The sequence below is a fragment of the Sus scrofa genome, chromosome 8, assembly GCF_054392235.1.
Source record: "Sus scrofa isolate SSC_HxYL_T2T_F1_AM1 chromosome 8, Sscrofa_HxYL_maternal_Yorkshire_Landrace_v2.0, whole genome shotgun sequence".
Taxonomy (NCBI): Eukaryota; Metazoa; Chordata; class Mammalia; order Artiodactyla; family Suidae; genus Sus; species Sus scrofa.
Genome location: NC_139390.1, coordinates 11,251,880 through 11,275,056, shown reverse-complemented (window position 1 = coordinate 11,275,056; position 23,177 = coordinate 11,251,880). Strand labels below are relative to the sequence as shown.

The 23,177-nt window shown below is 48.7% G+C and overlaps 1 protein-coding gene across 14 annotated transcripts in view; it reads left to right on the top strand.

Moving 5' to 3' along the window:
* Positions 1-23,177, top strand: part of PROM1 (prominin 1) — a 132,058-nt gene that overhangs the window by 3,603 nt on the left and 105,278 nt on the right. For 4 of the 14 annotated variants that reach the window (XM_084971577.1, XM_084971582.1, XM_084971569.1 and 1 more), the window contains exon 1: positions 12,359-12,679. The gene's annotated coding sequence lies outside the window, so the exon portion shown is untranslated. Of the gene's footprint in view, positions 1-2,516; positions 2,861-8,123; positions 8,631-11,863; positions 11,960-12,358; positions 12,925-23,177 lie in introns of those variants that run through there. The other 10 variants (XM_084971586.1, XM_084971573.1, XM_084971579.1 and 7 more) reach the window with 7 other exon arrangements.

The following is a 23,177-nucleotide window of genomic DNA, read 5'->3' as shown; positions in this document are numbered from 1 at the left end:
GTTTCCTCTTCTGCCAAGTAAGCCGCCTCCTCCTCGGCCTGGGGTGAGGATCAAATGAACGAGTATTGCATCAGAGCTTGGGGACTCTGAAGTAAAGTGATGGGTTGTCATGGACTGGCCAAAAGCACTTAGTAGCTAGGATGCTTTGGGTGGCAAGAAATAGAGCATCAACTGAAATTACTTTCAGCCATGGTGGTCCCCAGCTCAGCATCAGCACCATCTGGGAGTTTGTCGGAAATGCAAATTCAGGAGCCTCATTCCAGCCCCAATTCACATCCCTGTGTTTTAACAAGCTTCCTGAGTGATGTTTACGCATGCTGACGTTTGGAAATCAACGGCTTCAGCAACTAAGGATTTATTACCTCCTATCCAAGTAGTACCAAGGTAGCTAGGAGTAGGTTGCTTAATTTTATCAAATGCCTGGCTGCTTTCTACACTGCTTCTGGGTTTTTTGGCCTTTGTCCCCACTATGCCTCATAGTTGAAAGAGGGTGGCCTCCGCCTCCAGGAGCATAGCTTCACAGAGTGATGTCCAAGAACAGGAGGGGAAATTTCTCCTCACCTCCTTTCCATCGAGGACCAAATCCCTCTCTAAATCCCTAAAGGACCTCTTCTTCTGCCTCAGAAGCTAGGGTTGCATCCCACGCCCATGGCTAAGTGATCATGGATGCAGGGAATGAAGGGACCACAAACGGCTCGAATTAAGCCACATTCACTCCCTCGAGTAAGTGAGAGAGAGACTGACCAGATCTGGCCAGGGCTTTGCCAGCTGGGGAAGAGACAGCTTGCACAAACAGTCTCATAACGGAGACCCAGTAAGGAACGTGGAGAACTTGGGAGGGGGCCAAAAAAGGGCTGGAGACACTAGCTCATAATATGTCTTATAAAACGAACTGGAAGGATATGGTGAGGCCCAACAGGAGAGAGGACCAACCTCCCAGAATCCTCCGGGCTGGAATCCATCTTGGCTCTAAGGTGCACGGCCCCCAAGAGAGAGACCCTGAGTCAGAACGAATATGGGCCAAGCAAGGCCATTGGCCACAGACCACCCAGAAACTAACCCCATTCCCATAAAACCAGAGGCTGGGAGCCACATGGCAGAGCCGTTCTCCTGGGCTCTCTTACCCTGCTGCTCTCCACCCATGCGCCCCTTCCCAATAAAGTCTTTTGCTTGGTCTGCATGAGTGTCTCCCGGGACAGTGTTAGACAGTGTCAGACAAGCGCCCACGCTCAGAACCTGGAAGGGGTTCCCCTTCCTGCAACAGCGTTGCTTTGTTCTCTGATTCCTCCATTAAAGTCCAAGGCGTGGGAACCTCCTCCATGTCCTGGGAACTTTCTCCACGGGTCCTGGATGATGAGGGTTTTCCAGGCGTGTTAAGTGAGTTTCTGTTAGTTCAGAGAGGCCCAGGAAAGAGTTGGGAGGCAGAGGCCCCGGGGGTACCACACGTGCCACGGGTCTATCCCTTGTGGACCTTCTGAGCCTTCCCAGGTGTCAAGGCCACACCCAAACACCAACAGTGTCCCCATTCTGTGCAGCACAGCACAAGAGGGCCGCACACGAGCTCGGTCATGTCATCAGCTAGTGGGTGCTTGACACCCTCAAGGCAGAGTCCAAGGCGTTGCAATCTCTAAATTCACGACTGAGGAGGTCCTGCTGTGGCTCAGAGGTGATGAACCCAACTAGTATCCATGAGGACTCGAGTTCGATCCCCGGCCCCACTCAGTGGGTTATGGATCAGGCGTTGCCATGAGCTGTGGTATAGGTCACAAACATGCATCAGATCCCGTGTTGCTGTGGCTGTGGTGTAGGCTGGCGGCTGTAGCTCTGATTTGACCCCAGCCTGGGAACCTCCATATGTCACAGGCGTGGCCCTGAAAAGACATAATAATAATAATAATAATAATAATAATAATAATAATAAATTCACAACTAAGCCTTCACCTGTGGATGCCGTGGGAGCTCAGAAAGCCGAAGACCTACCTGAGTCCTGCCAAGTCCCCAAAGCTGGAGGACTCTGGGGAGCATCACTAGGGAGGGCTGGCCTGTTTCCAACTCCTGCTGGGCAGGCCGGCCGGGCAGCCCCTCAGATGGGGCTCTTTGGGGCTGCCAGGCCCTGGGTGTCTGTGCAGGCCTCTAGTCCCAGGGACTAGGGAGCAGCTCCTTCTGAGAAGTACTCTGGTCTCTGGAGGCCTCCAGAAAGGCGGAGGGCCACGGGAACAAGCATGCTCTGGAGGGAATTGAGCAGCAGCCTGAACCCTGGGTCCCCGTGGCCCTTCAAGTTGAATTATTGGCAGTGCTGTGTTGGTAAGGGTTATATTTTTAATTAGCATCCTGGGAAAAGGCTGCAGCCTCAGAGCTCTCCTGGGGAACCTCAGGGAAAGTGCTACAGCCCACTGGATTGTTTTGGTAACAGCATCACAGACTGACCGCGGTGAACTAGTGGTGCTGCGGCCTCAGGCCTGAACCATCTTCCTTGCTTGTCCAGGCGGCCTGAGGCACTTCCCCGTGTTTTGCAGGGCTCGCCCGGCTCCAGGGCAGAGTTGGGAGGCTTCAATGGATGGCGTCTGCGAAGGGAGGCCAGGCGCCGGGGTCTGAGCTGGCAGCAGGTGTATCCTGGGGAGGCCTCGCTCGAGGACCTGGACCGTCTCCCAGCAGCACCCGAGCGGTTCTGGCGGCAGAGACCCGGGGACTGACAAGCCTGCGTCCACAGGATGTTTGCCTCCGCTCTGCTTTGGGGAGGCCCTGCATGAGCATCTCCAGCTACAGCCCAGAGATGGCCCGAGCAAGCAGCCAGGGAGGAAGCCAGCAGCAGCCCTGGGAAAGCAGGTGGGCAGAAGCAGATGCCTGGAGCCACATGGAGGTGAGGGGCCCCAGCCACGTGACTCTAAATCCCAGATCAGGGGTCTTCGTGACATGGGAGGAAGCAGGGGGGCTGGAGGGAGGAAAATACCAAGCCTGTTAAGAACCATCTGTGCCCCAACCTACTGTGTGACCTTGAACCCACTCACCTTCTCTGCAAAATGAAACAGGAATAATGACCTGGCACACACAGGTTCTCCAAAAAAAAAAAAAATTCTGCTTCCTTTTACCTTTTGTAAAGTTACTTGACCTCTCTGACCTTCACTTTCTTCTGCTGCAAATGTAATAATTGCCATGACATTGAGCTCGGGGAAAAATATGATACTAGCTGATGTGTCTACCGTTTTCAGTGCTTCACCTGTATTATTCATTCATCTATCCCCTCAGTGAACCCACAGAGTAGGTACCATTATGGTCTCCATTGTACACGTGAGGAGAGGAGGTAAAAAGAGGTTAAGAAACCAACCCGGGGCACAGAGCTGGGTAGAGTAGCCTAGAGGCTCATCAACATTTGCTTCGGGAGAAAGTGGAAGATGTGTCCCTGAAATGTTAGTACAGTTATTCTGAGGGATGGGGCTGGGAACAATGTCAAGTTTCTTTGAGATTTTCTCAGTTGCCAGATTCTACCATGAAATATATGAGGTTCATTATCGCACACACATGAAAATCTCAACAAAGGTTAACATACGTCAAGATGAAAACCACAGTTCGGCCCTTCTCGACCTGTTGCTCTGCAGGCTCTTAAGAAGAGGGAGGCGTGTATGTATACGGATGACGGGGTCACTTTGCTGTATGGCAAAAATTGACAGACCCTGGTAAACCAACTATAATAGAAAAAAACAAAAAATCTTACTAAAAAATAAATAGAAAAGGGAGTTGTACGCTTTCATTTGTGGGGAATATCCAGAAGAGGTGAATCCATAAAGACAGATGCAGGGTGGGGGCAGCCAGGGGCTGGAAGGGGGAAGGGGTGCACCTGCTTAGCGGGAGGGGGCTTTCCTTCGGGGTGAAGAAGATGAGTTGGAGCTGGGCGGCAATGGTGGTTGTGCAAAGTTGTGACTCTACTAAGGAAGCTCTTTCTCAAGGAAGCAGCTTCAGTTGAGAAATTCTCTTCCTGAGACTGTGCCTGATGCTCTGGCAGAGGCCTTTTCTGGATGAAATCCTGTCCCCGCGCTTCCTGTCGGCTCCTTGGTGCCGCACAGACGTATCCTGGTGCAGCCCCCCAGGACCAGGCGGGTGCATGCATGCGTGCGTGCGTGCGCGTGCTCGCACACACACTCGGCGGGTCATTGTTGTTGTTCCCTTTCCTGGACTTAACAGTTGTTCTTGACCTGTGATGTGGTCGTTCAAGGGGAGTCATTTTCCCCATCAAGTCCCTTCCATCCTTCGCGTCTGACCCCCTGGGTCACCCTGAGCCGCAGGCGCCAGAACTTGGGTCACAGGATTATCGGGATGGAAATAAGGTGGCAGAACTTGGAAGCACCCCACCCCCCCACCCCCCAGCAATCTCATGACCCAGAATTTTCTCTTGGCTCTGCTGCCTCGGAGGAGAAGCCTGTTTTACAAAAGTAGCCACGGCTGGATGGTCACGTTGCATCTGCTTTGTGGCCTCGGGGCCTCAATGGCAGGACCAACCGGGTTCCCAATTTCAATAACACTCGTAGGAGACTGAGCCGGTGAGAGACAGGAGAGAGCACAGAGGATCTCCAGACAGGCTGGGAAGGTGGCCCGTGTCATCTTTCTCCCTCTCCTTCCGTCCTACACGCAGCAAGCCCTCAGCACCAGACCCCAGTGCTGGCATGATTTCTAGGGCGGGACCAGAAAAGGGTGTGTTTGAATCTCAGCTCTGCGCCTAACTGGCTGGCTGGATTTGGGCTGCTTTCTCTGCTTCCTTGAGCTCTGGCTTCCTTCCCGGTCCAAGGGGGACCTGGGAGCAGCATGAGAGGCTGGGAAGGGCGGACGGCTGAAGGGCAGCAGGCTGCTGGGAGCGGGTCAGTGACCCTGAGCTCTGATGGGATGGGGTGACCCCAGCATGAGAAAGGGGACTGCCACCGAGGGCCACATGCTTTGACTTTGAAAAATGTTCCGCAGCCACCTTATTTGCTTTCCTAGTTCAGCTCCCGGGTGTGTTGGCTTTGCGATGCGATGTAAATAAGGAAGCTTTCCTCCTGGCTCCCAGGAATCAGAGCGCCTTCTGCCTCCGGGAAGGACGTGTCCTGTCCCGCCTGAGCTGGTGTCCTGTCCTGAGTGGCCTCCCAGGAGATAATTGGAATCGTCGCTACCTAAGGGCAGAAGGGCAGTGAGCGATCATAATTGCAATCAGAGGCTCCTCTGCTGCAGCGCGAGGGTGCAGCTGACCCTGAGCGTGGGAAGAGCCCAGGGCTCCCCACCCCCCAACCCCGCACCCAGAAGAGCAGCTGGGGGCAGCGGGAAGAGGCTTAGCAGCCAAATCTCGGCCTCTTCCAGGATGCAGGGACCCTTGAGGGGGGAAAGGAAACCTCTCTGAAGCTCTGTCTCCCCAGCTGGAACACAGAGACAATAACGCTGTCCTTGTCGGGTGTGGATCCGTTTTCTAGAGCTGCTGTAACCCAGTATACACCCTGGTGACCCAGCAGACAGGCAGGCACCGTCTCACAGCCAGGGAAGGGTCTGTCCCAGGCCTTTCTCCTTGGCTGGTAGTCGGCCATCTTCTCCCTGTATCTCAGCACGCCGTCTTCCCTCTATGTCTGTCTTTGTGTCCAGATGTCCCCTTTCCATAAGGACACCAGTCATGTTGGACCAGGGCACACCCTAACGACCTCATCTTTTCACATTACCTCTGTAGAGACCCCGTTTCCAAAGAAGGCCCCACCGTGGGCTATGAAGGGCGGGGACTTCAACATCAATTCTGGGGGATGCACTTCAACCCATGTGGGCGGCTGCCATGACGACAGGTGATGGGGTGAGGAAGGGTTCAGAACCATGCTCGCCTCTCTCTCCTCGAGTCAGTGGCAGCCCTGGTCTTGGGGACACTTCTATCATTCTCTTCTTGCCTTAGCAGTAGTCATGACTCCTGTAGGACTCTTGCTGGTGGTTCCCTACTGTGTTCCAGATGATTCCACTGTGCCCTCGACAGTGAACCATGAGCCATGAGCTCCACATGCAATGTCATGGTGGTCCAGAAACCTGCTGCAGTGAATTCTTCCAGATTTTGTTTTCTCTCCTCCAAGCTTCAGGCTTATTTGCTTCAGAAGCAGTCTGGTGCCGTAGCCAGAAATCCCAGATCTGGAGTTCCTGTCGTGGCTCAGTGGTTAACGAATCCGACTAGGAACTGTGAGGTTGTGGGTTTGATCCCTGGCCTTGCTCAGTGGGTTCAGGATCCGGCGTTGCCGTGAGCTGTGGTGTAGGTCGCAGACGCAGCTCGGATCCCGCGTTGCTGTGGCTGTGGTGTAGGCCAGCGGCTACAGCTCTGATTCGACCCCTAGCCCGGGAACTTCCATATGTCGTGGGAGCAGCCCTAGAAAAGGCAAAAAGACAAAAATCAAATCAAATCAAATCAAATCCCAGGTCTGGAGTCAGGCCAGTCTGCATCCAGCCCCGCACTTCATTCCTCAGCAATGGAGCGTTGCCAAGTCTCTTGGCCTTGGGAATGAAGAGCATGGATCACAAGTGTTGTGTCTGAGATAAAGAATGGTTTTGAATCCAGTCTGTCGAGTTTACATATATTCACTCTCAGTATAAACACCTGCGTTACAAGGCAAGTCCCTCTTGTTCTCTGTCCCCCAAGCTCATGCAGTTTCTGCTCCTTTTGTCTCTCCTTTGAATTTGGACAACGGCTTTGCTCCATTTGTTTTGGTATCTAACTCGTAAACAGGGCGAGAGTTCTTCCGCTCAAGGCATGATGGGTAAAAGGAGCCAAACCCCCCTCCCCTGCCTGTAACTAGTGGGTCTTCAGGACACCCCTGGGGCGCCAACTGGCCCCTAGAGCCAAAGACTCAGCACCGCAGGCAGAGTTTGGGGCAAGAGTTCAACCCCTCCCATTCCCCCACCCCCAATGCTGGGACTGCTGAGCAGAGATGAGCTTCCTCGAGCCAGGCCAGGTGGGAACGCCTGCCCCAGGCAGCTCCGGACACCAGGTGGAGCTGGGAGGAATCCTTCTGCAGGAGAACGGTGACCTCTGAGGGGCCCTGAGGAAACAGCGCTCTTGTTACTGAGCAACGACGCATGTGCCTGAGGTGCCCAAAGCCAGTGTTTGCAACAAAACAAGCGTTTATTTGCCAGGCGCCAAGCGAGGCGAATGGGCAGCTCACACTACAAAGACTCAAACGCCCTGGCGGCTTTCAGGCAGGGTGGAGAGGATCTTGGGCTGCATGATCAGCCCGCGGACCTTCTTCTGATTGGTTGGTGGGGAGGCAAAGGGATGGTGGGTCAGGAGTCTCCATCATCACCTCCTGGTGCCCACCAGTCTGGCGTCAACAAGCTTGTGGTCAGCAGGTAGTCGCCACCCTCCATCTGGGTGGGGGTCTTGGTTCTTACAGAACAACTCAAAGATACGCACCGGATGGTTCTGTGGATCTTCAAGGGGTCCTTGACTCCTGTCCTCATCATTAACCTCTTGAGTCTGCTCTTTGGGACTTGGGGAAGCCTAGGGGAGTTTTTTTTTTTTTTTAATACAGAAAGGGGGGGGGTGCCCGGGGCTTTTGCACTCAGGAGGGACCCACAGGATCCTTCTTGGTTTCAATTCCCTCTTTTTTGGCTGCGCCGGTGGCAGGTGGAAGTTCCTGAGCCAGGGCTTGAACCCATTCCACTGCAGCGACCCAAGCCACAGCTGTGACAACCCTGGATCCTCAACCTGCTCAGCCACAAGGGAACTCCCCTCTTTTTTCTCTCTTTCTCTTTTTAAAAATCTTTTTCGGCCACATCCACAGCATATGGAAGTTCCCAGGCCAGGAGATTCGACCTATACCACAGCTGCAGCAACCCCAGATCCTTAACCCACTGTGCAGGGCCAGGGATAGAACCGGCGCCTCCACAGGGACAAGCCAGATCCTTAATCCACTGGACCACAGTGAAAACTGCCCACCAATCCCCTCTTTTCTTTGATATTCCTCAATCCTCAGGGGAACAATACGGGGACAAGAAGGGAAAAGAAGTTTCGGATAGAGAGGTTAACCATAAACTCAGTAAGGGAACTCGGTTTTAGAGGGACTCCGTTTCACTCATGTGACAAAGCTGAGCCTACAAGCCCTTGGGGTTCTGGGCGGAGTCTCCAGGTGGTCCCTGATGTCAATCAGGCGGGAGAGGAGGATGCTGGGACAGGAAGTGGCTTGGAAGGTGGGCCTTAAACCGGTGAGGAGCTGGCCGCCTGCTTTTCTGTGGGCCCGTCTGTGGGGACCTGGACCCCAGGGGGAGCGGGGAGGGGGGCCTGGTGCTGAGGAGCAGACGCTGCCGCCCAGGAAGAGGCTGAGCCAGGCAGGGGACAGCTGTGGCTGGCCTCGAGTGTTCTGAAAGCAGCCATGTCGGTGGCAGTTGTCAGTTATTCTGTTTGTGTCCCTTGGTGTTCCCTGAGTCCTCAGTAAAATCTGGCTAAACCATGCAGCCTGGTGTCAGCAGGGCTGTGGCAAAGTGATGGAAACGTCTGTGTTCAGGGTTAGAGCAAAGAGCGTAGAGGACCGGTAGGGGTGTCATGACACCAGGGAACCCCCCGAGGGAAGTGGGAGTTCCAGAGCCAAGCCTTCGTGGCCCTCCTCACTGGGGAGCCTGCCTCCCCGCCGCCAGCCTAGAGAATCAAGGTGAGAACTTGACAAGGACACCAGTGGGGGAGGTGTAGCCACCTAAGCGACCAGATTCCTTCTCTATGAGTTTCCTTTCCAAAGACCTGTGCCCAGGATTGTGTGCCCTGGATGACATCAGCGCCCAGGTCTCCTGTAAGGGCAGAGGGAGCTGATAGGGGGTCAGGAGAATCTTCTCTGGAAAGCTCAAGTTCAAATTCCAGGAAGACCAAACTCAAAAAGTCGGAGCGTGATTGTAGAGCAGTCACAGAGGTTAGGGTTTAGGAACCTCCATCTGTGTCTTCAAATCTCCGAGCTTGTCTCCTAGCACAGAGCTGGAAGCACCCAGGCCCCTTGCTGGTCCATGACCTTATGACGTGGCTCTGTCTCAGGGCCTTTGCACCTGCCATGCTGTTCCCTGGAACCCTCCTCCCACAGGTATTTATTAACTTCATTAACTTAGGTCTCTGCTCAAGGACCACTTCCAAGAGCCCACCCTGTGAAAAGTAGCTCTTGTCTCTCCCCTACTTTTTTTTTTTTTGGTCTTTTTAGGGCCATATCCAAGGCATATGGAGGTTCCCATGCTAGGGGTCTAATCAGAGCGGCAGCTGCCAGCCGATGCCACAGCTTACCTTAGACCTCCGTGAAAGCAGGTTTCCCAATCTGGCATAATTAGGACACAAGAGGGATCTCTCCTCCTTAGAAGACAATGAGCTTCTTAAAGATTTTGAATGAAGGGCTGGTTATCTCCAGGACTTTGCATCTAATAAGTGCTCAAATCATGCTTGCTTAACTGGATAAAATGGACACTCTCCTCTGAGCAGATGGGGAAAGGAAATGAATGTGCTGGGTGTGCTCTACCCTGTGCTAATAGTGCTGTCACCTACCGCAGTCCCCCAACCCTTCTTTCCAAAAAACTGCAGTCTTACAGCACATATATCTTATGGATGTATATTACCATTTCTCTCCGTTTTACAACATTTTGTTGGAATATAGTTGACTTACAAAGTTGTGTTTTTTTGCTCTTTTGCTTTTTAGGACTGCACTTGTGGCATATGGAAGTTCCCACGCAAGGGGTCGAATCCGAGCTGCAGCTGCCAGCCTACACTCCAGCTACAACAATGCAGGATCTCAGCTGCATCTGCGACCTATGTCAGAGCTCAAGGCAATGCCAGATCCTTAACCCACTGAGCGAGGCCAGGGATCGAACCCTTGTCCTCATGTATACTAGTTGGCTTCCTTTCTGCTGCACCACAACGGGAACTCCAAAAGCTGTGTTAATTTCAGGAATAAAGTAAATCAGTTACAGATGTACTTATATCCATTCCTTTTCAGGTTCTTTTCCCATATAGGTTGTTACAAAATGCTGAGTAAATTTCTCTGTGCTATTCAGTAGGCCCTTGTTCCTTCTCAGTTTTATACACAATAGTGTGTATATATCAATCTGAACCCTCTAATTTATCTCTCCCTCCCCCCACCACGTTTCTCCTTTGCTAAACACAAGTTTGATTTTGAAATCTATGAGTCTGTTACTGTTTTGTAAGTTCTACTGTATCATTTCTATTAGATCTCACATATTAGTGATCTCAGATGATATTTGTCTTTGTCTTGCTTACTTCACTTAGCATGATAATTTCTAGTTCCATCCATGTTATTGCAAATGGCGTTATTTCATGCTTTTTATGGCTGAGTAATATTCCATTGTATGTATGTACCACATCTTCTTTATCCAGTCCTCTGTTGATGGACACTTAGGTTGCTTCCATGTCTTGGCTATTGTGAATAGTGCTGCTGTGAACACCAGGGTGCATGTATCTTTTCGAATTATACTGTCTCTCTTTTGTAATTGAGAGTCAGAGAAGTTGCATGAGCTGCCCAGGGGTGCACAGCTAGTAAAACATAAAACAAGGGTGTAAAATCAGACTTATGCATTTAAAGACAAAATGACTTCTATTTAGTTGAATGGCTTATATTCAAATTATTTTTATCCTTGTCAATTCAGAATGAAATTCTAGAATATGATGTAGCTAGATGTGAACAGGCATGGATTTGCAAACCTGATTCTAAAACACCCAGGGGTAAAAATCATAAATGGCATTTTCCCCCAAGGATGAGAATAACTACGTTGTCTTTTGTGTGTGTGTGAGGCGTTTCAATGAACTCCACAGACATCTGCCCCAGATGAATCCAAGCAAGTGGCTACAATGAGATTCCATAAACTGATGATGCCTAAGTAACATTTTTCTGGAAGCATGAACAACAAGCACAGATTTACTCAGGGCTTGAAAAGGCAAGACAGATTTATAGCGACAGTAACAGCTGATTGCTAGTATTTGTATGCCAATTAAATTTATTCTAGGAAATCTTGTAATTACCAAGTTTGGTAGCTATCACATTGGACTCATCAGCTGAAGCCACAGTTTAAAGTTTTATTTTTAAAACCTCCATCAAAGCTAAGAATAGAAAAATAACAGGGTTGGTCTGAAGAGGTGTCGCAGGGCAAACTTAGCTCACGGAATTTCACTCTGTCCCTGATGAAATAAAACTTTAAGACAGCTTAAATGGAATAAAAAGCGGTCCATAAAAAAGCATCTTTCCAAATAATGCACGCTGCCATTTAATGAACATATGAGAACATGAGAACTGTCCTTTAAAGCATATCCGTGAATCCCTTAAACTAAATACTTCTAGAGTGAAAACTAATGCGTTCTTAAACGCTCATGCTTTTTTCCTAGAAAACCTGGTTACCAAAAATGTACCACTTACAAACTTGAACAACAGAAAAACTTTAAACCTAAAAAATATATGTAAAAAGAGGGGTAGGATGAAGATACTTTTATAGGATTGCAGTGATTTTTTTTTTCCTTCAAAGAAAATCTCTACCTTTTTTTAAAATATAGTCGATTTACAACGTTTCTCCAATTTCTGTTGTGCAGCAACTCACACACAGTTCCCTGTGCTGTAGGCAGGACCCCATTGTTACAGTTCCATCCATTCCAAATGTTACAGTTTGCATCCATCTTTTAACGATAATGCTTTCAGGCAAAAGCGTTTTTAAATAGAACATTTGGGGAAAACAGAAAATGTCTTAAAAGACTAGAAAAGAAAAAGACTCAGAAAAAAAAAAAAAAAGAAAAAAAAGAAAAAGGCTCTGTCTCACTTCTCCCCAGAAGCAAATGTGGCTAACATGTTGATTTTCTTTTGCTCTGTTTCCTTTTTTCTAAGCTTGGTCTTTATGGTTTCTGTGTTTGCAGCTACTCATCTGCCCCTCCTTTTGCTCTGAACAATGCCGGTGACCTGGCGGCCCGAGGTCCTGGGAGCCCCAGGAGGCTGAGCTGCTGTCCATGCAGGTGAGTTATTTCTCTCCTCTGGGCCAGAGGTTGACACAGGTCAGTTCTGAGAAGCTGAAACAATCAAGCACCCTCTGTCCACAGACCAGCACAGAGACCACCACTGCCTGGCACACAGGTTCAGGGTCCTGGTCCAAACCCCTCAGCCAACGAGGAGCCTCAGGTTCAGCACTTGCGATCCAGGAGATTTTAAAGACCCTTTGGCAGCGATGTCTCTGCCTTCTCAGAGGGCTTTCACATGGCCTCACTTCTTGTTTACATCCCTGTGAGGTCTGGGTAAGAAGTGAGACGGTTGCCCAGGCCTCCCCATGCAGACTGCTTGCTGTCTCTGTGCATCTCGCAGGTAGATTGTAGGAGGGGGGAGGGGGAGGACTGCAGGCTTTCCACGCCTGATCCCAAGTCACTGCCGGAGACACTCAGTTGAAAACCGTCCCTCTGGGTCATAGTCAGAAAAGAAGCCATCAGCCAAGGCTTAAGGAAGGGTTTTGTTTTTTTCTGTCCCTGCAAAATGGTCCAGGTTCGTTACATGCCCTGGCACGCATTTGATGCCGCCCAGGGTTATGGCCACACCCAGGCCCTGACCATACAGGGTCCTGGGACAGCAGGACAATGACTAGAGCTGCCAACCTCCCAACAGCCTTAGTCACAGTGTGTGGTAACTGTGACACACACACCGCGTCCTCCTGGGACACAACCAAGCTTGTGGCATAAAACCTGCAGGTCAGTGGGGAACAGGGCCAGGGGCTGGCGGGAAGGGCAGAGGGCCTAGTGGAGCAACTGGGGGCCCAGGGGCAGATGGTACCATCGGAAGGACTTTAACAGAGTGTGGAAGACGGGGATGAAGGTAGAAAGAAACAAAGAAGTACTCGGTGCTTATGAACCCACTGCTCTGTATACAGCAATTCTGTCTTATTCAAGCTTCTCAGACTTGCCAGAGGGGACTTGCTCAGCGACTTATTCAACAGGTATTATGGGCTGGGGTCTGCACTAGGGCACAGCCTGTGGGGAGGGGTGCTCGGGGCCCGGGCCTCGCTGGACACGTCAGATGTCGCTCTGAGTGGAGGTTGGGAGGGCGACCATCAGAGACTTTTAAGCAAAGAAGGGACAGGATCCGGTTGCCGGTGGGAAAGGGAGAGAGCGGGGGGCACAGGGAGACCCCTCGTTCACAGATGAAGATTCAGAGGCTCGGGAAATATCAATAGCCTGGCACCGTGACCTTTCCGCATCTTGGGGCGACTTCCCTTCACCCTAGACTAGAGCGCATGTGCAATGGAGTCCCGCGTGGTCCACCGCCCCCTCCCACCCCGGTCCCCCCGCTACCCCGGCGTTTCCTGGATTTCACCCTTGACTCCTCAAGGGGCCTGTGCTCAGGTGGGTAGCTCTGCACCTTTGACCTGCTACCTGTGGTGCTCTCATCCTGCCTGCTCACCTGGCTAAATCCTAGTCCTCCTGCGCCTCCTTAACCACCTTTCCTCAGGGAAGCCCCTCCTGTTCCCCGGAGACCAGGCCAGGTTGCTGGGTGCTGCTGTGGGGTCCCCGTCCACTTGGGTGGCATGCCTCACCTTTGGGGCAGGGGGTCCCTGTTCTTTGGTAGTGTCCCCTCTGAGCTCTGGAACACCCACCTGGCTGGCTGGCTTCTCACTTTCCACCCATCAGCGCTTCAGCCAGGCGCACGGTCACTTGACAGAGGTAGTTTGGACTCTTGATCATGAAAACTCGGTGAGTAGAACACTTGCCAAAAATCACACAGCTAATAAATAGAAAGACCAGGATTCTGGCTTATGAATCCAACTCCCTTGTAACCTTAGTACATGGACTTAAGGCTTGGTTTACCCCGGGACCTGGGCGCCTTTTTTTTTTTTTTTAATTTTATTGAAGTATAGTTGATTTACAGTGTTGTGTTCATTTCTGCTGTGCAGCAAAGTGATTCAATTATACAGGTATAGATTCTTTTTCATATTCTTTTCCATTGTGGTTTATCACAGGATATTGAAGATAGTTCCCTGTGCTGGACGGTAGGACTTTGTTGTTTATCCATCCAAGATAAAAAAGTTTGCATCTGCTCATCCCAAACCCCTATCCCTCCCCCCATTTGGCAGCCTCAGGTCTGTTCTCTATGTCCATGAGTCTCTTTCTGTTTCATAGATACGTTCATTCGTGTCATATTTTAAATTCGTATGTAAGTGATATCATATGGTGTTTGCCTTGGTCTTTCTGACTTACTTCGCTTAGTCGAACCATCTCTAGGTCTAGGACCTGGGCACTAGTTAAGAATATCTGTCCTTGGCCTCATTCCAACCTACAGAATCACGACTCTGAGATGCACTTGGAATCCTGGTTCTGTTTGCATGTTAGTTTAATCAAGATCCCCAGGTTATTTTCATCACTGGATATATTTTGGAAACACACCCGAACGGGACTTCTTCCCAGGGGAGGGTCCTAAAAAAAAGGTCAAGGAAGAGGTGAGAAGAGGATTCCAGTGACTATTTCAACTCTAACAGCCTTTCCTTCTCAGATGTCTTCTCTCTTTTATAAAAGGAGACTGCAACTGAAACCCGATATTTATTTATGTGAATTATTCTGGGGGCCTAATGGAAGTTTCCTGAATTTCCACTGAGAGTGTAATTTCCTGGACAACTCTAAATAGCCCTGCCTGACAAGCTTTGACCAGGTCTGGATTAAGGAACGCTCAAAAGGAAAACAAACAAAGGCAGGGGAACCTCTCAGAGGCCCTGAAAGGAGAGACAGAGACCAGAGAGGTTAACCAACTTATCTGAAGACACCCAGCTGGAAGGTGGAGAGATGGAGCCAGACCCAGCTCCCTGTACCCTGGCTGGTATTCTTCCTTCTCAACCATGAGAGTGTTGGCAGGGCCATGTGGCCTCTTTACAGAAACAGCGATGCTCACACGTCAGGGAAGAAGTGCTCTGTAAATGTTACCTTGGTGACCACCCACTCTAAGAACAGTGTTTGGCACACAGTAGGACCGCGGTAGGTAGTGGCTAAGTGACTGACCAATCCCAGCGGTCTATCCACTGGGACCTGGACACTTTTATTATTTCCTTCTGATTCTCACTCTGCTGTTTTCTCACCTCTGGGAACCTCAGTGTTCTCATCTGGAAAGTGGGGGTGATGCCTCCCTCATCATGTTGCGAGGATTAGATGAGATACTGCAGAGCACCTGACTCAGAGCCGGTCAGCATTAGTTAAGAGAAAACAAACAAGCGAATGACAGGAGGGAAGTGCTTCGTTCCACCTTAAATTTGGAATTTGTCCTCCCTCCTCCCAGCCTCTTGCTCTATCAAATGTGCAGCAACTAGAGCCAGGCCGTTCCTGAATGAAGAGTCTGTGGTTGGAGGGAGAATGGAAGTCCAAATACACTATGCTAATAAAGGCAGAAATGAATGACAAATAAAGACGCCCTCACAGAATGCACCGTCTTCCATTGAATGTGATAGATTGGCGTTTTCTTACTTATGAAGAAGTTTGGTTAGAAGTAACAGGAAACAACAAAAATTACTGTAGCTTAAGCCTCATAGAGATTTGTTTGTCATTTATGATCACAGTGGTGGGAGGAAGGCAGAGTGGGGGTTCAAGTGATGCTCCACTGTTCCTTTCATGTTGCTCTGCTGTGCATGGCTTCTGTTTTCAAGCTCACCTCATGGCCCAATATGGCTGCTGGAGCTCCAGCCATCAGTCCAAATTCAGGGCAGCAGATAAGAGGAAGAGATGAAGAAGGAGAGATCGTCTGCCTCTATGCTGGTTCCTTTTATGTGTCACCTGGACTGGCCCCAGGTGCCCAGTTTAAACATTGTTTCTGGGTGTGTCTGTGAGGCTGTTTCCTGATGAGATTAGCATTTGAATCAGTGGATTTCATAAAGTTTGATGACCCTTCCCAGTGTGCTTGGGCATTGCCCAATATGTGGAGGGTTCGAATAGGACAAAAGATGGAGGAAGAAGAGATTCTCCCCCTTTTTTTTCCCCCCTGCTTGTGCTGGGACATTTCCTTTCATTTCTCTTGACCTTGGACTGGGATTTACATTATCAGCTCCCCTGGTTCTCCAGCCTTCAGACTTGGACTGAATTCTCCCACAGCCTTCCCGGGGGCTTCAGCCTGCTGATAGCAGGTCAAGGAGCTTCACCTCCAAAATCACAGGACTCATTTCCTAGTAATATGTCTCCACGGAGACATCCTATTGGCTCCGTCTCTCTGGAGAGCCTTCATTAATACGCCCTCCAAGAGCACGTCTCAGAATTGCAAACCCCACTCCTGCCTTATTCTGGGCGACCAGAATTTGGGGATATGGGCACACCTGGCTTTGAGGAAGGCTGGGAATTGTCATCTTTACTGAGGAGGCCGTTGCTTCAAGATGCGTGTGAGTGGAAACAGCCGGGGAGAGTGGAGCATTGTTGGCAAAGAGCAGTTCTGGCCGCATGCTTATGGTCTCTGTGCTGCTTGACTACTAGTCAAGGTCAAGGCTTCTCCTGGGCCAGTTTAAGATGTTGAATTAGGGTAGGAAATAGATTCTTTTTTCCTACATGAAAATCTCATTTAATAACCTAACATGTAACTGACATTTGGGCATTTGGTCCCCTTGAAGTAGAGAGTCTGGCACATGTAGAAGGTATTCAGTGCATATTTTTAGAAGAAGAGGTGGGAAGAAGGAAGACAACAAAGAAAGGGGAACAGAAATTAGAACCTTCTGGGTGCTAAGCACCCTCCATAGTGTCACCTTTAGTTTTATTATTTATTTATTTGGCCTTTTTAGGGCCACACCTGCGGCATATGGAGGTTCCCAGGCTAGGGGTTGAATTGGAGCTGCAGCTGCTGGCTGACACCACAGCCACAGCAACACACCATGTCTGCGACCTACACCACAGCTCATGGCAATGCCGGATCCTTAACCTACTGACTGGGGCCAGAGATGGAACCTGCGGCCTTGTGGATGCTACTGAGCCATGACGGGAACTCTGTCACCTTTAGTTTTATTTGCATACTAATTTATACCTCCCTTTACTTCTGAAATACCTGGAGGCAGCCATAAGCACAGTGAGGCCCATTTCCAATGAGGAAGCTTAGGTGTTGAGAGGTAAAGGGATTAGTCTAAAGTGACTCAACTAAAGTGTAGCAAAGCAGGCTTTGAACCCTGTTGGGGAGCTTATTCTATATTCAGTCATTCAAGGCATATTTATTGAGCTCCTCCTCTGCGCCAGGCACCGTTCTAGGCTGGTGGAATATTTTAATGAGCAAAGCAGGTAACCACTGCTGCCCTCACAGAGCATTCAGTTTGTGGGCATCTAGAATTTCAGTGATGTGTGCAGAGGAAAGGGCAGGGGGCTTGCTGGGAAATAGTGGCCAGGCGGGCCTTCCAGGCTGCCATCTTGGGCTGAGCGCCTTGGCCATCCTATCTCCATCTCACCCTTCGCCATGTGCTTTGCCTGGGGGACAGTGGCGGAGACGCCAGGGTGCCTCTTGCCTGCCTGCTCCCCTGGGAGGTCTGAGGGCTTGAACTCTCCTAAACAGAGGGGTAAGATCCAGAAGCTGATGCAATAGTTCACAAGATTCATGAATCTCTGAATATTCATAGCTGCTTTGAGTCCAACTTAGGGCCCAGGTTTGGGAACAAGACTGTAATCCCCACATCTGTGCATCCTGGAGGGATGTTGGGTGGCTCCTGGCCTTGACAGGAATCTGGAGAACCGAATCAGAATCTAGGGCAGTGAACACAGCCTGGCACCTGGCACCCCATCTTTGGAGCACCTGGCACCTGGCACCGCCATCTTTGGAGCAACACACACTCCAAGGTCAGAGTCACAGGCAGGAATGGCCAACTGGTTGAACCTGGGTAGAGCCATGCCTTGAGTGCATGACAGGTGAAAGGGGGGATAACTCTTTGGCTTTTGTGGTGGAAGATGCTGGACTGTAACCCACTACTGCTCCCCACAAAGGTGAGCTCATCCCGGCAGGAAAGGGGCTGCATGTTACAGAAATCAACAAATGACAAATACTTAATACAGGCAAGGTTGAATTCTCTCTTGGGAGACTGGATAGAGCCATTAATTAAGATGGAAAATTCTGGAGAAGGAACAAACCTGTAGTTTTGGGAAAATGGCGAAAGGAAAAATCATAAGTTGGTTTCATTTTCAGACACGTGTTCTGTTTTCTTGCTGCCTCTGAAGACCAGTAGGACACCTGTGGGTGGTTTGCTATGGAGGTGACACGCTGTGGCGATGATGTGGTCCTTTGACACCTTGCAGCACAGCCGTACCAAAGAGCTTCCTTCTTGCAGTTGCAAGTGGGAGATGGGAGGTGTCGGAACCATCCTATACCCTATAGCTCTGGGGTCTTTGTGATACCGCTTTATCCAGCTCATCCAGCCAGCCTTAGACCTGCGGGATGGTGAGAGCAAGGCTGGAGTCTTGAGAAGGATCGTGGTCTTGCCCTAAATACAGTCAACTGAGGAGTGGCCAGGAGAATAGAGCCACTGGAACCCTCCAAGGACAGGGGCCATATACACCTTCCCTCACTAATGCTCTCAAAACCCAGCAGTGCTGCCAGCATTCATTCCATTTTACAGGTGAGCAAACTGAGGCCCCATGCGAGCTAGGTAACACATCCAAGGTGACACATGGCAGTAGGTGTGCCAGAGTCAGACTGAAACCCAGATTGGTCTCTTCCAGAGTCCTCGTTGCTGTGTGGCCCGTAACTGAGAGACACTTGACATTTCATCCCTGGCCCTTCCCTATTCAATTTTTGAAGCATTTGACATTTTCCTTTCATAAGAACTACTGTGACAAAAGTGGGCAAGAGGAGACTGATGGCAGAGCTTGCGCTGGCTTGCTAACTCTGGTCTTTCACCCCACACTCAACTCAACCCTGGGGCTTCAACCCTGCAGCCATTACACCCTCGCTGGGGCTTGCAGACAGGCCACAGCCACCTCCCATTTCCCAGTGGTCCAGCCATTGACATTATTTTTTCTTTTTTGAAAAAATCTTTCTATGGAGTTCCTGTCATGGCTCAGTGGTTAACGAATCCAACTAGGAACCATAAAGTTGCAGGTTCGATCCCTGGCTTTTCTCAGTGGGTTAAGGATCTGGCGTTGCCATGAGCTGTGGTGTAGGTTGCAGACGTGGCTTGGATCCCACATTGCTGTGACTGTGGTGTAGGCCAGCAGCTGTAGTTCCAATTCAACCCCTAGCCTGGGTACCTCCATATGCCTTGGGTGTGGCCCTAGAAAAGCCAATAAATAAATAAATAAATAAATAAATATTTCTATAATGTAAAACTTCAAACCAGCACAAAATAGAACCCCCCGATACCTTATTACCCAGCTTCAATTATTTTACTGATTTAAATTTGACATCAGTGCACCCTTACAGTATCCACAGTATTATCTGCCTCTCTTGGTCTCTTTGCAAGGAGACTTTTCCTTAGAATCAACTTTGTAATTTTTGTGTGTGTGTCTTTTTTAGGGCCGCACCTGGAGCACATGGAAGTTCCCAGGCTAGGGGTTGATCAGAACTGCAGCTGCCAGGCTACACCACAGCCACAGCAAGTTGGGATCCAAGCTGCTTCTTCGATCTACACTGCAGCTCATGGCAACACCAGATCCTTAACCCACTGAGCAGGGCCAGGGATCGAACTCATGTCCTCATGGATATTAGCTGAGTTTGTTACTACTGAGCTGTAAGGGGGAACTCCTAGAATTAACTTTAATTTTACTTTCTTGCTCCTTCCCTGCCCTCACTCCTCTACCACTTCAAATTAGGTACCTCTAAGATCCTTTTGGGGGGTTATGCATTTTAGCACTTTCAGAGGGCGTTACATGGCTTCTGAAATGCTTTGAATAATGACATACCTACAGATGGTTCCTTTTGAAACCTATGATTCTGCTTTTTGTCCTCGAGAATGCTGAAATGAACATTTGCTAATAGTTGCAAAACTTGCCACTGTCCTTTGGGCAATGAAATGTCATGTTTGGGATTGTGTTTTCAACAGGATGGAAATGAAATGTCTCTCCTGGAGAACATCCATTTGCATTATTGCTGGTGTTCTACAATTTTAACTTCTGCCCTTACAGAGTTGTGATTTAGCCTAGTCAATAGAAATGCAATCAAATATACAACTCTGTAGAATCAAATCATTCCCAGAAAGTCCTTTAGATCATGCCCCTCACTCCTTTGGAAAGATGCCCAGTCATCCTCTTTGCAAGTTTCCATGTCTTGGACAATTTTTTCTACAGAGCAGAGGTCAGAATATTTCCAGCTCCTTCAGCCTTTCTGGCTTGGAATTTTAAAAATCCTTGGGACATATTATGTAAATATTTCTGGATGGACATTCAGCTTGTGGACACAATATTCCTACACCCCTAATTTATGAAATTGGAAATTAAAATGGGGGGGGTAGGGACGGGAGAGAATTAGGCAGAAAAATAGCAAGAGCAGAAATGATAGCTGCCATTCATTGCCTACTGTGTGCCAGGTATGTGGCATATCTCATCTCATTTAATCTTTTGTAAAACCTGTGTTTTGTAGCCGAGGAAGCTGAAGGTCAACAAGGTCACGTACTTGTTGAAGTGAACATGCTTATTGACTTGTCGGCCTCTGTGTCTCATGGCCTCCTTTATGAGGAGTTTGGCTTTGGGAGGCCAAGAGCGTCCTTGGTTTTATTCTCTGCCCTGTCTCTTTGCTCAGCCTGGCCCACAGGTGCTCAGTCAGCATCTCTCAAAAGCACATGTAAGTGAATGAATGAATGAGAGAATGGGTAAATGAGTGAGTGGAGTAACAGAGCTGGACTCATTCCCAGGTCTGTTCAGCCTCCACCTTCCGTGCTTTCCCCACTCCACCACCAAACATAGCTCCTCCTTTCACTCTCTGGCATGGGTAGCGTTGGGATTATAATTGAACACCTTAATTTCTCTGGCAAAAGTGAAGAGCACTTTAATTAGAAGAAAGCTTAGTGGGTTTAAAATACATATCTGATTATAGCCCAGGTAGCAGATAAACTGTGAAGCAAAAGGAAATTTTGCAGAAAATACTCTTTTTTTTTTTTTTTTTTTTTTTTTTTTAAGAAAGTCTCACAATGAGGGAAATAGGCAAAGGACAAGAGGAAAGATAGTGTTTGATAAAAGATTTTTTTCATGAGTTTCATTTAAATGGTTACCAGAAGACAGATTCAACACATAAAATGTAAAACTCTCCCACATCTGCCCACACACTGTACGTGTAACTGACTTTTCATAAGTATATCCTGAGTCAGAGTAACTGAGGTCTCTAGCCCCTGACAAGTAGTCGTGTTACGGAACTCAGGTTTGGCTGCTCATCGCCCAAGAATCCAATACTGAGAGAGAAGTGTTGGTAAAAGGAAAGATAGCTTTATTGAGGAAGCTGGCATTCCTGGGGAGAAGGCTGACTCATGTCCTAAAGATTCAACTCCCAGCTCCCCAGGTTTTGCTTGGAGATTATATTGAAGAAAAGAGGAAGGGGCTAGTCTTGAGGAGCAGGTAGCCTTCTATTTTCAGAGATGATTGTCTTGATCACATGTTTCCAAGTAGCTGTCAGGTCTTGTCTGCAGTTGGAACATTATCTGAGCCATATATCTGGGTAGCTAGGAGAGCCCTCCAGAATCCTGCTCTGTTTCAGTAGATGCTGAGTAAATATTACTGAATAAATGAGTGAATGATTAACAGATGCTTAATAAGTGCTTTCAGATAGTGACAAAGATAAATTCAAATGAATAGTTCTTTAGAGGAAAGTAATAATAGTAATTACTTCTGAAGGAGTAAAACACTGTGTATCTAGATCTAAATTTTGTGCTGTATAAACTAAATGTTCCTGGGTGAATCTTTTATGAGACATGATACAAACTGAAAACTGTAGAATCAGAAATTGTGGAATTTTCCTGCCTGCCTCCTTCTGCAATCTCTTAGTAGCATTTAGCTGGAAAGAGCCTTGCCTTCCTTAAGAAAGTGAGAGTGAGTATCCTAATGCTTTATAATTCTCTCACCTTCTACTGCTCTCATTTTTTCCGTACAGTTACTAAAGGCAAATTGTGAAGCCCCTGCCTGCCTTCTTCTGCAATCTCTTAGTAGCATTTAGCTGGAAAGAGCCTCGTATTCCTTAAGAAAGTGAGAGTTAGTATCCTAATGCTTTATAATTCTCTCACCTTCTACTGCTCTCATTTTTTCCGTACAGTTACTGAAGGCAAATTGTGAAGCCGGTTTGTGTTAGTGGATGTTAAAAAATGATGTCAGAAGGAAAGGCACAGATGAAAGCCAGCCTTAGAGATAAAGCATTTATTCAAAACAGTTTCTGAAAGACAGATTCAGAACATAAAATATAAAACTACCCCACACGTTGTGTTAAATTGTAACTGAGTTTTCCATCTTCTCCTGAGGTTTTATGTGTGTGTGTGTGGTTTTTTTTTTTTTTTTTTTGTCTTTTTGTATTTTTGTCTTTATAGGGCCGCACCAGTGACACATGGAGGTCCCCAGGCTAGGAGTCCAATTGGAGCTGTAGCCGCTGGCCTACACTAGAGCCAAAGCAACACACAATCTGAGCTGTGTCTTCGACCTACACTACAGCTCATGGCAATGCCAGATCCTTAACCCACTGAGTGAGGCCAGGGATTGAACTCACGTCCTTATGGATGCTAGTCGGGTTCATTAACCACTGAGCCACGACGGGAATGCCACAAATTTCCGTCTCAAGACAAGACAGTGGATGTGGCGATGACACAAACATGTTCTACTAGAGGATCATCTGATGCCGTATTTGTTGACCATACAAACACGTTTTGGAAGGAACATAGTTATTCATGATAGAAATTGTCAAGGTAACATGAATAATATACTCAGTAGCCTATTTTGTTTTAGTCCTAGAGACGCAGAGAAAAATATCCTTTATGAGGAACATCTTGTCAAAGATTGAGGACTGTGGAATGACCATGTGTTGTATATGTACCCTGACAGTGACTGATGTCAATCAATTATCAGTCGCCTTCATTTCCAGTGTTACGTAAGCCTGGAAACTTTCCTTGAAACTTAAGTTTCCTTCTTCAGTCCTGCTTTGACGTTTTCCTTTATGATGGTTCACGATCCAGCAGACCTGTCTGTGATGATGGAAATCCTGTATCTGCACTGTCCAAAAGGGTGGCCTCTAGCCCTTTGTGGTCACTGAGCCCTGCTACTGACCAAGGAGGAATGTGAAACTCAGGGA